The following is a 16,330-nucleotide window of genomic DNA, read 5'->3' as shown; positions in this document are numbered from 1 at the left end:
GAATCGTGTCTGATCCCCCAAGGAAGTGTGATGTCTTTCTTTTGGCGTGGTCTGTGTAGCATGGTAGTAATTTAAGATTATTAAAAATGAAAATTCTTTTCAGAAATCCATTGGTCTCATCTTAGTTAACTGTCTACATTTTTTGGGTTTTTTTTTCTTTTTCATGGGGGAAATCCTGGTGTCTTCCCTGCTGTTTTCCTGGGAAAAGAGAATGGGGTCTGCAGGAAACACATTCCTACCAAGATTGCCCAGGTAATATGTGATTTGTTATATTTTTTCCCTACGCTTACATTTTGAACCATGGGATTTTTTTTAATTTTAACTTGTATTTCTTAAGTTTGCTTATAGCACATTTATTGTATATTCACAACTTCTTGCCTACATTTCAGAAAAACTTACCAACTATGATGACTGTTCTCTAGTGGCAGTCTGCAATGAAGTGTAGAGTTAACAGTCACAGCAAAGACAACAGTCAGATGTCCAATACACATTTAGATTATGTTACTTTCAAGGTAATGCTCTGAAATATGAATGTGCTGTCATAACACTCGCTCTTGTTCGAATGGCATCAGGACCAAAGGACAAAAATCCCGCCTCTAACTCCAGGCACACGGAAGTGCCACATAGGATCCTGAGCCACCTTGGTCTACCCTGTACAGTTGGACAGCCTGCAATTCACTGCTGAAAAAACCTTCCTCCTACTTTCTACCATCATTTTGCACATCAGAGAACAGAGTCCATACCTAGTTTAGCGGAGGAACTAGCACTACACTCAGCCAGTATTCAATGGGGGAAAAACTCCCTGTCTTTTACCTCAGTCCAAGAACAGCAGACCCTCGGTGGTCTGTTTAAAATGACTTTCTATTCTGATTTAGCCACAGCCACTGGGCTGTTTTCCTGCTTGGTAGGATACCAGTGTGCAGAATGGGAATGCTTTCTTTTAATATACTGGTATCTTAATCTCAAAGCATAGCTGTCAGCAACCATGGTGAGCTCTACCGTAGTTCCACAAGCCCTGTGAATCTCCTGGGTTTCCTGCAAAAGGCTAAGCAGAAATGAAGTGGAGGAGAAAGGAGCAGGCTGTCAAACTTTAACAGACACTAAGTGTGAACTCTGCAACGTTTGGCAGAAACTTCAGTGGGGTTCATACGAGACTGATAGTGCTCCCACAACAAGAACTCATTCATTAGGTATGGCAGATGCCTTCGGCACAGGAGAGCTGCAGTGGAGGAAATTAAAGACAGAGTTTCCTTTCATCTTGATCCAAGAATCTGTGATTATTGCACTGCCTGTGTACTGGAAAAAAAAAAGAGGACACTGAACACTGGAATATTAGGGAAGTTCTACAGTTCTCCAGCATCAGGAAGAAAATAAAAATCTTCAACTGAAGTAACACACACCATTTTCCATAACACACAATGAAACAGATGGTGAATTTCAAGATGGTTAGAAAGTCTGTGCCATAAACTAATTACCTAGCATAGACAGCAGGTGCTGTTTCATTTTCCCCCAAGACAGAGTTTGAGATCAGAAAGAGCCCAGAATGAGCTGCAGGCCACTAGATTTGCCCCAGCATGGGATGAGGAAGATACATGGGAGTTTGGATGAACTTCCAGCTGTATCACTTCAAGTGCAGATAGTATTTGTTCAACCTAAGAATTATCTAGAACTAATCAACTGAAGCCCTTAGGAAATTGTCTTCAGTGAAGCAGATTGCCTTAAGTTCATCAGCAAAACACACATCTGATGGCTGACAAGATGTTATGGTGACTGGATCCTGTTTTCTGAATTCTGCTACTGTGGTCAGTACAGCAAATGGTACAGTTCAGAGTATCATAAAGAAAGAAATATAAAAGGCTTTTCTTTGTTGCTTACTAAATTCCAGTTATGATATTAAGTGGAAATTTGTTTACAGGGATTTCACCAAATTGAAACAAAACATTACTGAATAGCTTCATAGATTACTAGATGAGACAAAAAATACAAAGTGGAACAACAATAAAACAAACCACTTTCCCAGGAGTTATTCTCTGTTGTGATCACACTAACATGAGAAATTTTGTGCTACAGTGCTGACCAGCAAAGAAAAGTTTCCATAATGCTGTAATACCAAATCCTGGTATTGTCAGGTTGCTAAAGATGCCTGTGAAATATTCTTTTATAGCCATGAAACTGTTAATTACTCGGTAATGAAATACTTGAAACATTAGTCTCAGCTGAATTTAAGATATTCCTGAGCTCTTTTCAGACCTCCGTATTCCTAGAGTTAAGTGACCTACGCACATTAATTGCACTCTAATTTTAATACAGCCCAACCCATTAAAACACTGACATTGCATTCATTCAGTCAGCAAGTCCTGACTTCTTGCATATAGAGCATATCACACATAGGACTTCAATACAACAGCACAGCTTCAAGGAGAGAGTATTGAAATTTATTGGTAGAGACCTCTAACCTGTTCTGCGGGTACTTGTATGTTTCTGTTCCTGTTCTGTCTGTGACCCTTGCTCCTCCATACCTAAGTGAGGAAAAACATCTCAGTGAAATAGAATTAACCACATATATCCACTGGGACTGATGAGAATTAATTTTTATTTTAACATGTTTTGAATGGAGACTTTATCTTGTAGTGCTGTAATATTATCTGCTGATATTTTCAGTCTGATTTCCTAGAAGGCATCCATAATAATTACTAGAGCAGGGCTAGACTTTTTTTTTTTTTTCATTAGAAATGTGTAGGGTAAATGCAAATAGGATTGTTATCACCATAAAACTTTGAGGCATCTCAAACTTGGATGAGCCTTCCAGCACATACCCAGAGGAAATGAAGCTCTTCCGTTAGGTGGCTCTTGTACTCAGTGCCTTCATCTTAATCTTCAAAGGCCTTCATTAACGCAATCTCAATTTAATAAAGAGCACCTGTCCCCCGCCTCTCTGTGAGCTTTGTTTGTATCAGTTCTACTCCTTAGAAGTGCCAAACCCATGACCTTAAGAATGTAAGATGTGAAAGCAGAAACCAAAATTTTCTCAGCTACTTCCTCACATCTCTTCAGTGGAGTGAAATAGGACTAGCCACAAACCAGTTCACTTTGAGGCCAAAACGTCAACTACATTTTTGCAATTTGTTGTGTATACACCCATAAGAGTGAAAAACAGTGATAAATACACACAGGAAATGTGTAGGGGAAGGTGGGAACAGAAAGTGTTGGCAGAGAAGGAGAAGAGTGGGGAAAGAGGGCCACAGCTGCTGTGAGAGATAAGCATCAGTCTCACATGTGCTTCTGAGTGCTCCCATGGCCAGTATGAAAACCCAGCAACGAGGAACGGTTGCAAAAAGTGGAAGATTGTTGGAGAAAAAAAGTGCAGCAAGCAGATGGGGAGAAGGTCACAAACATATTGTAGGATAGGACTTGGACCTTAACCCAAAACCTGGATCCCACAGCCACTTACAGTTGCAATATTTATTCAAAGGTTTTAGCATAGTGGATGAAGACTGTAGCACAAGAACACAGAAAAAAGTGACAGCTCTTTTTGAGGTTTTATGAAAAATGGCTGTTTTATAGAACATTTTTTCTGACAGGGGTTGAAAGGTCATTTCTTCTGCCTCTAAGCTCTTTCCACCTTTTAAAGTGATTAAAAGTAGAGCCTAATAATTTATAGTTGATACCCATAGGTGTCAAATGCAGACACTGAGTGCACAAACCTGAGAAAGCAGGTAGGTATTTCCATGTGCAGCTTTCATATTATAAATATTTGTGTGTCTCTCCTCACCCAGTGTGTGTACATACAGTAAAATGCAAGAATATTAAATGAAAAAAAAAAAGGCAAAGTTGATGTTTAGGAAATACTGAGGCAAAGAATGCAATAAGAGATACTGGATATCTGCACTCATTTGCATTATGCATGAGTCACTATCACAACATCTCTACCATAAGAGTACTATATGCAGAGCTAATAAAAAAACCACCCAATTATTAATATAGTATAAGTTTTTTACAGCTTTTCTAAAGTCAGGGTGGTGCAGATGATGCTGTAAATTCTTATATTCTCTTTTTTTTTCTACCTTCATACAGCTTTAACTTCTTTCACTTGTATCTGCCTATACATCAATCACTTTTCTCTGGTAGGTGTGTTGTTAGTACATCTCTTCTGTCACCAGATAAAATGTTAATGCCACTGTATTATCTACTTGAAATGTGAAACCAAGGGAAGAATGGTTGAAAACGTCCTACTTCAAGGGAAAAAAAAATACACCAAAAATTTGTTCTCTAAAATGAGCCCTTATGAGAAGAAAAAAAAACAGTAAACTCACACACATAGGTTAGCTTACAACAGAGTGAAGACTTATGTTCCCTTCCCACAGTGCTGCAGGTATCCCATGACAATGCAGAAGGCTAAAGACACTTTCAGATGTCCAAGACATACCCACCTGCTGCCTTTGCTTCTTGAAGGAAGTCTTTACTGTTCTGTCACCAGGTATTTCTGTGCTCTACAGGCTCCATTTTTAGTACAGAAGGTGAGTAAAGTTTCTTTTCCCAAGGGAATCAACAGCCAGTTTAGATACTGTCCAGCCTTGTCTGATAGGGATGTGCTACGGAAGCAGACACCACAAGAAGGATTGCTTTCCACAGTGGGGATGTTGGCAAAGCCCACATTGGACCAGGCATGGGTAGAGGGTCTCTCCTCTCCCCTACTCAGCAGGTGATGCTGTTCTTACTTCTCAAGTGGGTTTTCCAAGATGTGTTGGACCATCACCAACATCCAGCTCTCCAGCTGAGGTCATTTGAATGTTGCATATTTTTGAGCAGCCCTTCTGAAAGCCTAATTTCTGAACGCTTGCTTTGCTTGTTACGTGGTATGCTGGGCCTTGTGCTCTAGGTAGGCTAAGCTGATTTTATTCTTTGATCAAGCACCTGATAATGTCCAGTCTGAGAATGAGACAGCAGCTCTGCAGTGTGCTTGTCACGCCTTAGCCCTCAAATCGAGAAAATTTTATTTCATTTCAAAACACAGGACAAGGCAATTTCTGTGTAACTTACACAGAAACTGAGCTGGTTTTGTGCTAAAATTGATGCATTCATCAGGAAAATGAACAAGTAAGGCTTTGAACAAAGGCTGGGCTGTCGCATGATGATATACTCAGAAAGTTTGTCAGGCAATAGCTGCACAATACTATGCTTCAGAAAATCAATACCTATATTTTATACAGTTCTAGAAGTATCCTGTTTACTTCTACAGTGATAACATAATTTTATCTGCAGAATGAACTTGATACCTAGCACTAAAGTTTAATAGATAAGCAAATCCAGATTTTGCCCCTGCTTTGTCCTTTGCTGTTCTTCAAGTAGTTAAAAGATATCATGCTGTATAGCTTTAAAAGCATCTATTTATTTTTATCTGACAAAGAAGGTAAAACATTTCATCTGAAAGCTAAATCTAAAAGCTGTACTGAGTGTACTTAGGATAGAACAAAGCAGACGGGATACAAATAAAACAGCCTGGGTGAAAACTCAGCCCCACTGAATCCTGTGTCAAAATCCCCATTGATTTCACAGAGCCAAGACCTTACCCAGCACTCACAGCACAGACAGCTGACACTGCACAACTTTTAGTGAGGGATAAAAGATTAAAAACTCAATATTCAGGATATAGTCAAGTGAAAATTCAGCTGAACTCTGAGCTCACATCCAGCACATTGTTTATTCTGCAGAGGCAAATGGTAGATATGAAAGAATTTAAGTGTGATGTGAAGAACAGTCAAAATGTAGCCTTTGATTTTTAAATAAAAATTTAATTTGATGCATAAAACACCTCTGTATAATCTTCACAAGCTAGAATAGTTCAAGGATGACCTTCTAGTTTGGTCAATTGTAAAGTAATCTTCTGAAATACTTACCACGCCATAAGTATAGCAACAATGGGAATGGAAGGGAACTGAGGGGAAAGAACAGGGCAAAAACAGACTAGGCAAAAAGCAGCAGGAAGGACCAGGGTTCATTTTGAAAAATCCTAGTGAATTTTTATGAGCTTGCTCCCTTAATGCTACAGTTCTTAATATCCCAGAAATAACAGAAAAATACTTGTCTTACATGCCTTCTAAGGTGACACAACAGATTAAAGAAGAAATAGTAAATTCTTTTGATAGAAAGTGCCCAGACACAGCATGTAACTTAAAGAATAGGGGAGGATGCAAATCCTCCAGGGCAGCAAATACTTTACACTTCTAGCTGATATGAATGACAAAAGTCCGTTGACTTCAGTATTGCGGTCTGTGACCTTGAATAAGTATTTCATTGTCTTCTGGAGGGGATCTGATGGCATCTGGAATAGCACTGCCTCGCTTTCTGCTGTGCAGAACACTGGCTTTGTTGAGCATCCTGGCAATGAAATGAAGACAGCTGTCTGGATACTGTAGGTAAATGTTGTGCAGAAAATTACGTTCTTAAGTTAAAAAATAGTCTCCCTATAAAAATAAGCTTTTGTGCAAAAATTATGACATGGTTAAGGTGGTTTTTATTTATACCATTGAATTAACGGCAAAATTACTATTACTTACACATTTCCAGGGGAATACTGACATCTAAAATAAGACATTTTAAAAACAATTCTATGGGAGAAGTTGATAGATTTTCTATAAATACACCACAAAAAGAAGGGAAAGTTGGTTTATTTGGAACTGTCTAGGATAGAAATAATACTGAGGTTTCAAAATTATTTTCAGTTCCCTGTAATGTCACATTTTATGCCGATAAGGGCATGTTCATTAAGGCCTGATCCTCATGGAACCTAATAATACATCTATTAGCTATAAGTACATAACCAATTTCACTGCAATTGTAGTTAAAATTAAACCTGTGCCTCGCTGCTTGGCTGAACTAGGGCCTAAGGCTAACTGGATCTTCAGTACGGTTTTTGTAATATTCTTAGAGAGGAGTTGTCAGAGTCAGCACCCGATGAAGAGCAAACGAGGCTCAGCTTACAACCGAGGTGCCCAAATGTCAGACAAGGTCTTTGGGCAGGGAGGAAGAGACTGGCTGGCTTCCAGAACTAAGGGAAAAAGGCAAATGTCCACAGCATTTACTTGAGAGTGAGGACTGGGGAGGAGTGGGAATTAGATGGATTTTTACATAGTGCAGGAGCAAGAAAGAGCACAGCAGATACTGGAATTAACCTTGAAGTCTAATGCTCATGTAATTTTCAAATCACACTGAGCTTGATGTGTTCGAGGAAACAGTTGCCAAGAGAAAATACAAAATTTTGCTGTAAAAAATAATATTTTCCTTATATTTTCTGTCAAATTGTCAACATTATTTTGGGGCTTCACGAGGGCAGAGTAGAGGGGAAGAATCACCTCCCTCGACCTGCTGGCCATGCTTCTTTTGATGCAGCCCAGGATGTGGTTGGCTTTCTGGGCTGCAAGCGCACATTGCCGGTTTATGTTGAGCTTCTCGTCCACCAGCACTCCCAAGTCCTTCTCATCAGGGCTGCCCACAATGCATTCTCCAGACAGCTGGTATTGATATCAGGGATTGCCCTGACCCATGTACAGGAGCTTGCACTTGGCTTTGTTGAACTTCGTGAGGTTCTCACAGGCCCACCTCTCCAGCCTGTCCAAGTCCCTCTGGATGTCCTAATTTATATCTGTTTAATATCTGACATACATTTGTAACAAACAAGTTTCTGATCTCACTGTTGTCTTCCTGTTGCTGAAACTTGTACTCTGGAAACTCAACAGTCAGCATTGGTCTAAAGTAAATGAAAAGCAATCTGCTGTAACTATTTTACTGAAGCCTTTTGTCTGAAGCAGCCAAAAGCAATAGTCACGGTCTTTCTTTAGATTTTGTACAGATAGAAAGCTCATTAGGTTTCTCAGGCCATTTACAGTTCTGAAGCTCAAAAAATTAAACCAGAAGGGGAGAAGTGTCTTCCTGCCAGAACACAGATCAGAGAGGTTGCCTGCAGCAGCAAAATATTCCGTAGGTGTTTTCATGCATGGTCATGAAGAGGGAGGGACAAATGTGCTACAGTTTCCCCAGAGTAACTGAATTAATCCTCCGGGGAAGCAATGCCTCTGTAATCCTGCGGTGCATGAGTCAGCATTACAGCGCGTGGGAGAATCGTCCTCTTTTTTTGCAGCTCATGATATAAATTGGACAATTTGCAAAAAAAAAAGTTTTCGGATTTCCAAGTGCAAACTTCTGTAGTTTTTTTTAAGCTTTCCACCACCAGTGGTGACCCATTTGCAGTAAGCTGGAGGCTTATATACATACTGTAAATATGAACATGGCATTATAATTTCTGCTGTGCATTGGGAATGGGAAAAGGAAGTATAATTTACTTCATCTTCTCTCTACTGAGAGAGCAGAAAAGATGGATTTTAAGAAGACTTTAATTCCATCTACTTAGTTTCCAGAGCTTTCCTCAAATGTATGATAGAAACACCATCCCTGGGAGTGCTCCCAGGTTAAAGGGAAAAGCAGCATGGTTGTAACAGACCCTTCAACTCCTGGCCTTTTCTCCGGTGCTCTGAGCATGCACAGTCATGGATCATGGTGGCCAAGTGGCCCAGTGGTGTGCTTTACCCACAGCAAGTAACATCCTAAATTTGCATGTGAAGAAAACAGAACATTAAATAGCTACCTGAATTATCCTCCACATATCAGCTGATCTGTGGCATATCTGCACATTAAACTTCGACCTTCTGAATCCCAGTCCTGTGCTTATCAACCAAGGCAGTTTCCATTCAACCTGTCCTTTGGTGCGTAATGTCTGCAAACTGTTCCCTGTACGAGAGACGCTATGGGAAAAGCTCCAGGAATTGTGACAGAGTAGTAGATTTGCGTGTTACTGTGTGCTGTTTCTGACTGTATTTATTGTTGACTAGTTACAATTCCAGTAGGTTATTTATCTCAACCTCATGTTTACATCTTACCCATATTGCTGCATTAAGGCATTCTATCCATCACTAAATTACACATGTAGTTATAAGCTGTTCCAATGAGCTATACGTGGGATACATGTTGAATTACAGTAGAAAGCTGCCTCTGTATATATAGCAAAGGATTACTTTATTACTGCTACTTACACTTGAAAATAAAGGGCTTTCAGAAGAAAATCTTGAGTTTTTTCTGTAAAATGGCATTCAATGAAATCAGAATTACTTTTGTGAACAGTCATGAAATTAATCCTCAGAGCTATTCCACTTTCTCTTTATCACTTCACTTCTGTTTTATCATTTATAGGACTCCATTATATAAACCACTTGAGAATTACAAATAGAGTATCCTCACACTACACCGATTAGCTTACACTCTTTTCCTATTTCTTTTAAAATTAATTTAGATTTAATTTGCAAAACTTTCTTCTCTATAAAAGCAGGCTTTTGGATTTTGAAGAAATGCCCATCCATGTGTATGTGTCTGATCAAGGACTTTATGAAGCAATAGCTGTCAAAACTCAAGGATTCATTACTGCTAGAGCCTAATAAAATTTTTTCAAGTGTTTTTTTTTTTCTAGCCCTATGCAACCCTTTCCTACATTTGTGCTGTATTTGCCTTTATCATGATTTGGAATATGCCATAGGAACACAGAATACAGATGCCAAGTATTAAATGAAAACCATATATTATACCAGTGTCACCAGCAAATGTAGTGAATTTGTTTCAAAATTTTGCCATGAGCTGAGCAGAACCAAAGCCTACCAGAAACATCCTATGGGCACAGACTGGGATTTCTGATAAGGTGTAGTCCCTTTTTGAGCTACTGAGTGGTCTGAGTGAGGCTAGTCACGAGTCAACCACTCGGCGTATCAGCAGCATATCAGCTGCTGAGAGAGCTCAGAGCATTGAGTGCTGATCCCAGGAGTTTTGGTGAAGATGTTGTTTATTAGAATTGCTTAAAGCTCAGTGTTCTGTTTGCTGAATATCATGTCTAATGCTACTCAAGGCTTGTAACGTTTTTACTTGCATGACTGAGCCTTTGCTTTTGGTTAGTAGTTGAGTAATTAGGGAGTTACAAAAAAAGTAAAGCATTATTGTTATATAAATGATAACATATAATACGCTTCCATAAATAGTTTTTTTTCTATCAGATATTGCACGTGGCTGCCATCATGTAATGTAGACCTTTGATAACATAGCTCAGTATATTCTCCCTCGGTTCACTTCTCATTCTGGAGCTGTGAACCCCTCCTGTCCTGAGCCTGAGACACAACGATTCTTCTCATATTTCGGGATCACATCTGCCATCCATTCTTATATTTCTACTTTCCCACTTACCCATGTATCATAAGCATCATCATCTGGATATAGACATAAATGTCTGTCTGTCACAACTGCTGAACTCAAAACTGTGGAGCAGATTCGATGTTTATTTCCCCTCCTTCCGTTTGGATCTTAACCAGCACTGACACTTCACCAATCTTCAGACTCACTTTGTGTGTGTTTAGCAAGCCTAATCTGTCAGAATTTGAAATGGAAGTAAACCACCAGATAATCAGAAAACTATGTATTTTTTTTTATTAAAGAATAAGAATATCGAAGCAGTTTGCCAAAGAAATAAATAGAACTGAGAGTTATTCTCGTATTTTGTTAGCACAATCTTTATGGTCCACGCTCATGTGCCTATTTAATTTGTGATTTCAAAACATGTGATTATTTGAGTATTCAGCATTCAGACATATTCAGAACCTAAGGTAGATTCTATTTTATTCAATATCAGTATAGCATCATAAATAACTTGTGCAGAAATTATGGTACTCTACCTAAGTTATCGTTAGTCAGAGCCATGGCCTCTCAGTGTCTGTAGTGAAATGATAAAGACTAAACTTATTCCTCCAGATCTACCAAGAAAGTGAAATCTAAAGGCCTCTTTATTTTATTACAGCACTGGGTGTTTCATTGGAAGAAGCTATCGGTCTGTATTCTGGTGCAAAACTGGTAAAAGAAAGACTGAAATTATTGAATTTGCTTTACTCTAGACTCTAGACTGGCCATGGTTGCAGCCACAGCTTTTAAGTAAATACATTGTAAACATTGCTATAATATTATTTTTCATCCAATTCTTAACAAGTGAGATATTACTTTATTTCCCAGGCTTGCATCTTACAGTGATACTCCTTTTGCTTGTACAACATCCCAGAACAGAGCATGGCACTGTCCGTTGAACCTCCAGGTTTCTGTCAGGATGTGTTGTGTGGCAGAAAAAAAAATGTTGCAAAACTATATTGAGCCTAGATTTAAGGTTTCAAAGCTTACACACCGAAGGAGGTTTGCCCAGGAGATGAGCAGTTTTGCCCCAGCCTGTCTGACTTTTTCTAGTGTCTTCTCTGTACCTCCTAGGACTACAGCAGAGCCCTGTTACTTGGGTTGGAGCAGGCATATCAAAGAGATAACATCTCCTCCACACACTCCCATGTACTTCTTTCTAGGACACCAGAGGTATTGAACATTCACACAACCTGTCTTCTAACATTTGCCCTCCACCTGTCTCCTGGATGGACCAGGATTCTAAGCCACAAGCCATGAGGAATCCAGGAGAAGACAGTGGGGAAATCAGGGTGTACAAGCACCTGAATTGCTGGGTCTGGGCAACTGAAGCTGCTCTCGGTCCCATTGCTTTGGTCTTCTCCACTTGTCAACCCTGTGCCAAGCCACTTCACTGAACAGCCTGGCAGGCAACTGGCCAGGGGTTCGGAGAGAGAGGGGGGCTGAGGGAAGGCAGGAGGGGACTGTGGGGTGGTGGGCCAAGAGCGGGCCAAGAGCAAACCAAGAGCAGGAGGGACTGGAGTGGCCAACAGTAAGACCAGTGCAGGCTGGTGGAGGAACAACTTGCAAAGAACCAAATCGTCTTGAGCAGATGCTTGCATAGTTAATAAACCTTTCACATTTTCCTTTAAATTATCTTTTTATTTGCATCTTGGATCATGTTTATCAGAAGCTTTTTTTTTTTTTAAAAAAAATTATTTTTAGTCCAACAAATTAAAGATAGTGAGTCAGATAGTGTTCAGCTCCATGTGTTATACTGAGCTGCCACAGAGAACAACCCATTTTTCACACAACAGCAACACATTTTTCATGTCTTTCTAAGCTTTCTTTTCAATTCTGCTGCCTCCTTCCTGTGAAAAGATATTGCTACAACAAGACTATATTGCAGTGGGGAATGCAACAGGGTTATATTGAGGAGATTTTTATTAAATCATAGTGATATATATAGATACAGAAAACAAAATTCTGCTAGAAGATAAATCCCATTCTTAAAACCCACAGTATCTTATTAGACTTGTAGCACACATGAACTAGGGAAGATGTGCTGAACCATGTTAATGTGTCCTACAAAAGATCTGATAGTGAGAAATCTTTATGGTTGATTTTTTAACTGAATAATGAGTTTGATTTTAAAATGCATCACACTCACCTGTTAGCTGTAAGATGGCCTCATGAACCCTAGAGCATGGCTTTTAATAATATTGGGATATATAACCATAAAACCAATAATACTAGGATTTGTATATACTGTACTTTTTACTGCCTAAGACTGCTCCTATTTGTATATAGCAATTATTCATTGAGTTGAGAGCAAAATGATTAAAACACACTCAAACATATAGAATGCATTTTTTTCAATAAGTTCTTAATTATTTTGTTCTCTCTATTTATTTGCCTCCTGCCAGAAAATACAGGTAATTCAGACAATTTTCAGACTATACACTTTCATTCTTCCTCTTAATTACATAGCTTTTCTAGATTAACATGGAGACATTTGTAACTTTTTCTTTTAACTTTTACAAAAAAAAATGTACATAAAAATTGAATCCTATTTTAGAATTCTAATTCTTGGATTTGTTTTATCTCTTCTGCTGTATTTTTATACAACTCTGCAACTGAGAAAAATGAGAGACTAAAGAACACATAAGAAGTTCTATAAAATGTTGAAATTCATGTCTTGAAGCTACAGATTTACTCCAGTTGAAAATGTATTCTAATAGAGAAAGAAAGATGAAGAATAAATATTATTTACACTCAAACAACGATGTGAACTTCATTCTCTTTATCTTTAATCATACGACCTAAGATACCGTTCTTTATGAGAACTTCAGCATTAGTACAGTTGTTCCAAGATTACTAGCTATCATATAGTAACTTACCTTTTACCATCATATTTTTTCTTTCTGTGATCGTTAATTCTTAGTCATCAAATATTCTTCCATACATTGAAAATAATACTAGGGTCAGAATACTTCTTAATCACAAGACTAAATAGTGTGGGATACTCAGGCCTTACTGTATTGTTATTTTAAATCTATTTTAAGTGTAACATTTTTAAACATAGTGCTTTTACTAGTTACGCTGTGGGTTTTTTGCATTTGTTTGCAAATTACAGTGTGTTTAAGCTCATGGTGACTAATTCTGTATCACTGCAGATTCTGAAAGCAGAAATGTGTTCTTCCTGAAACCTCTGAGTTAGTGAAGGTCTAATTTTTTTTTCTTTTTTTTACTTTAAGAAGTTTCCATATGAGAAGGTGACTGATGGTCTCCTGTGGGACTATATATTGGAACAATTTCTTTAAGCTTACCCAAAGTAAGAGGGCACAAGATGGTGCCTCTGGTATCAACAGATTAATTTTCCTTTATAAATAAATAAGTTGCAAGTATGCAAGTATTCATTCAGCCTTAATAAAAGTTTTGTAACAGTAAAATTTACCCCTTGATTTTCATAATACTTTATGCTGAGTAATTTAGAGCACAGTGGAGAACTCCATTCTTAAGAGAGAAGAGCAAGCCTGTTCTAAAAAGAAAGAGTACGGACATCTATATACCCTGCATACTTATTGTGATTTCTATTTTTCCTTAGACTACAAAGTTAAATGATTAACAGTTTTATTTACTGGCTAATTAATGAAACAATGCAACTGAAATGCAAGATGTGTTTCAGAGGAAGGCAAGATTTTGGAGTTTTACCAGAAAAAAATAATTGGACAGATAAGACAGGAAACATTTTTCTCACTTCCATTGCTATAAAATGTTATTGCAAAGAAGATGAATATAAATTGTTCTTCAAGGCCAATGGGGTAAGAACAAACATCAATTAGCTTGAATTTCACAAAAGGTGATCTCACTGAGTATAAGAGAAGGCTTCTGTTTGGCTGTTAAAACACTGAAAGTGTTCTGTGGAAGCTGTGAAGTTTCCTTCACTGGAAGTTTTTAGGATGAGTTAGACAAACATCTATCAGGAATTATCTTAGTGTAGACCATTGACCAGTTTCAGCCCAAAGGACTGGAACAGACGGTCTTCAAAGGTTTTGCATTTCTGCTCTTCTATTAATCTAATTGAGTTTACCACCAGCTGGATCTCTTTTTTTGTTACATAAACTTCTTTCTTGCTCTACAAAATTCATGTTTATAATACTGTGAGTGTACAGGGGTTCAATGAACTTCCTGTTATTCAAGTAATCTTCTCATTGATGCATTTCTAGGGATAAATTTTCAGTGCCTCTCTCTAATTACATGTTGCAAGTCTGAGCTGAGATAAAGTCAAAGTAAGCAGCAACGTAGAGCCCTGATACACAGTGCAACTGCTGACTCTTGCCTCTCTCCTGGCTGTGCTTCTACCACGAGAACCAGCAGCTTTCTGCTGCCAGATATCCCATCTCTTCCTTTGTCAGCAGGACCAAAAAAAGATGTGCTATTTTGAGAGTTTCTCCTGTAACACAATCATGATATAGAGCATGAAACTACTAGTTAAACTCCTTGAGGCATTTGGGGAAAGGTTCTTGGAAGCCAGAGTGTTTCTTTAGATGTGTTACTGTGCTACAGCGGCTCCTCCTAGTACAATTTGCCACAGTCTGAGGGGTGTCTGCATGCCTTCCATGAGCTGGTCTATCGGGCTGTCTCACACAGAGTGGCAGGGACAGCCCCACGCATCTGCCCTGTTTCATAACAGGTGTCTCACATTAGAGGTGCAGACAATGATAGCTCAGAGCAATCTGTGGTAATGCCATGGAAAGATGACACCTGGGATGCTCTCCTTTACTGTCTGCACGTGATCCTTGGCATGTCATTGTGATGCTGAGCATAAGAAAGCTGTGGTGACCAGAGGACTTAAGACTCTCAGTCTGAAAAGTACAGAAGAAATTAACTGGGACTTCAGCTTCTCTTTGCTACTTTAGTCATCAAAATGCAAATTTTGCTTTGCCTTGTTTTAGAGTCATCCAAGTCCACAGTCACTCGTGCTCATTAGCAAAGTCCCTTAAGTTTTATATTTGAATATGCTGGAAATGCCTCATTTTTAACAGTATCCAGTTCTCAGGAGGCAGTTGATGCATAACTCCCTCAAGCATTGCAGATGAGGTCATCTCCATCTCTCTTGCTCAACTGACAAGAATTTTCAGTTCACATCTATTGGAAAAGGCCCTGCACACAATATAGAGGCTGGTAGTAGTTGCAGTACGTCAGATCTCTAATGACCTTCAACAGTTTGAGCCCTCACAGAAGGATGAACAAAGCCCAGAATGTATTTTCTAAGAGGGTACCTGATAGTATGCTGGAGTGGAGTTCTCTTAACTTCCACTTTCCGTGGAATAATTAAATATTCATCAGGTGAGAGGAAGGAAAGGAGAATAAGATGAGATTAACACTAAGTGGCTAAGCCTTAGGTTTCTTGTGGAATACAGTACCTTTTTTCAAATATTTAAATTTTTTATTGGAGGAGAGAGTAGAAAGTGAGATTCTTCTCTTCTCCTAGAAGAGAATCATAAGAAAGCAGTGAGCTATAGTGACATGTTCACTCTTGTCTATTTTCTAGGGCACAATGAATATTTAAAGAGTCTACAAGGATGGATATAGCTTCTACAAGAGCAACTGAGAAGAACCTTATCTTTTCCATCCCAGGGTAGCATCGGCTCCAGTGGTTTGGGAGTGGAAAATGTAAGTTCAACCACCTTATAGCACAACCATCAATCTATTCTAGTTGACTTTCTTGCATAAATACTCAGATAAGTCCACCTTAGCCACTGCTAAGGCCATACTTTGTGAGAAGGAATGGAAAAAAGGCATCACACCAGGGCAAAGTTGAGTGATTTGAAATCAGTATGGGAGTAGAGGCCTCCCCACGGGCTAGAGATGTGATCTAAATCTTACCCATTTCTGTTGGTTAATATGTGCCACCTGTTTAGCTTGCTGGCTTTGGGGCAATTGTATGCCTAGAGTCTACGATTTTGCATGTGTTGCATGTGAAGTAACGCATGCAACTAACTGTGTAACTCAGGGCTGAAATATCCTGACTGTTGGGTCCTTTAATAGAGAGTTAAAACTCCCTTGTGAGCCTAGCTCT

The 16,330-nt window shown here is 38.8% G+C and overlaps 1 long non-coding RNA gene across 1 annotated transcript; it reads left to right on the top strand.

Annotated features, from left to right (window-relative positions):
* Positions 1–232: 232 nt before the first annotated feature.
* On the top strand, positions 233–15,924 carry LOC147601833 (uncharacterized). Its single transcript, XR_015257765.1, has 3 exons — positions 233–252; positions 4,365–4,517; positions 15,803–15,924. It is a non-coding gene; the product is annotated as an uncharacterized LOC147601833 (long non-coding RNA).
* The last annotated feature ends 406 nt before the right edge of the window (positions 15,925–16,330 follow it).

The sequence above is a fragment of the Chlamydotis macqueenii genome, chromosome 2, assembly GCF_036417535.1.
Source record: "Chlamydotis macqueenii isolate bChlMac1 chromosome 2, bChlMac1.mat, whole genome shotgun sequence".
NCBI classification, from domain to species: domain Eukaryota; kingdom Metazoa; phylum Chordata; class Aves; order Otidiformes; family Otididae; genus Chlamydotis; species Chlamydotis macqueenii.
The sequence above is the reverse complement of the archived record's forward strand: the minus strand, read 5'-3'. Positions and strand labels throughout refer to the sequence as shown.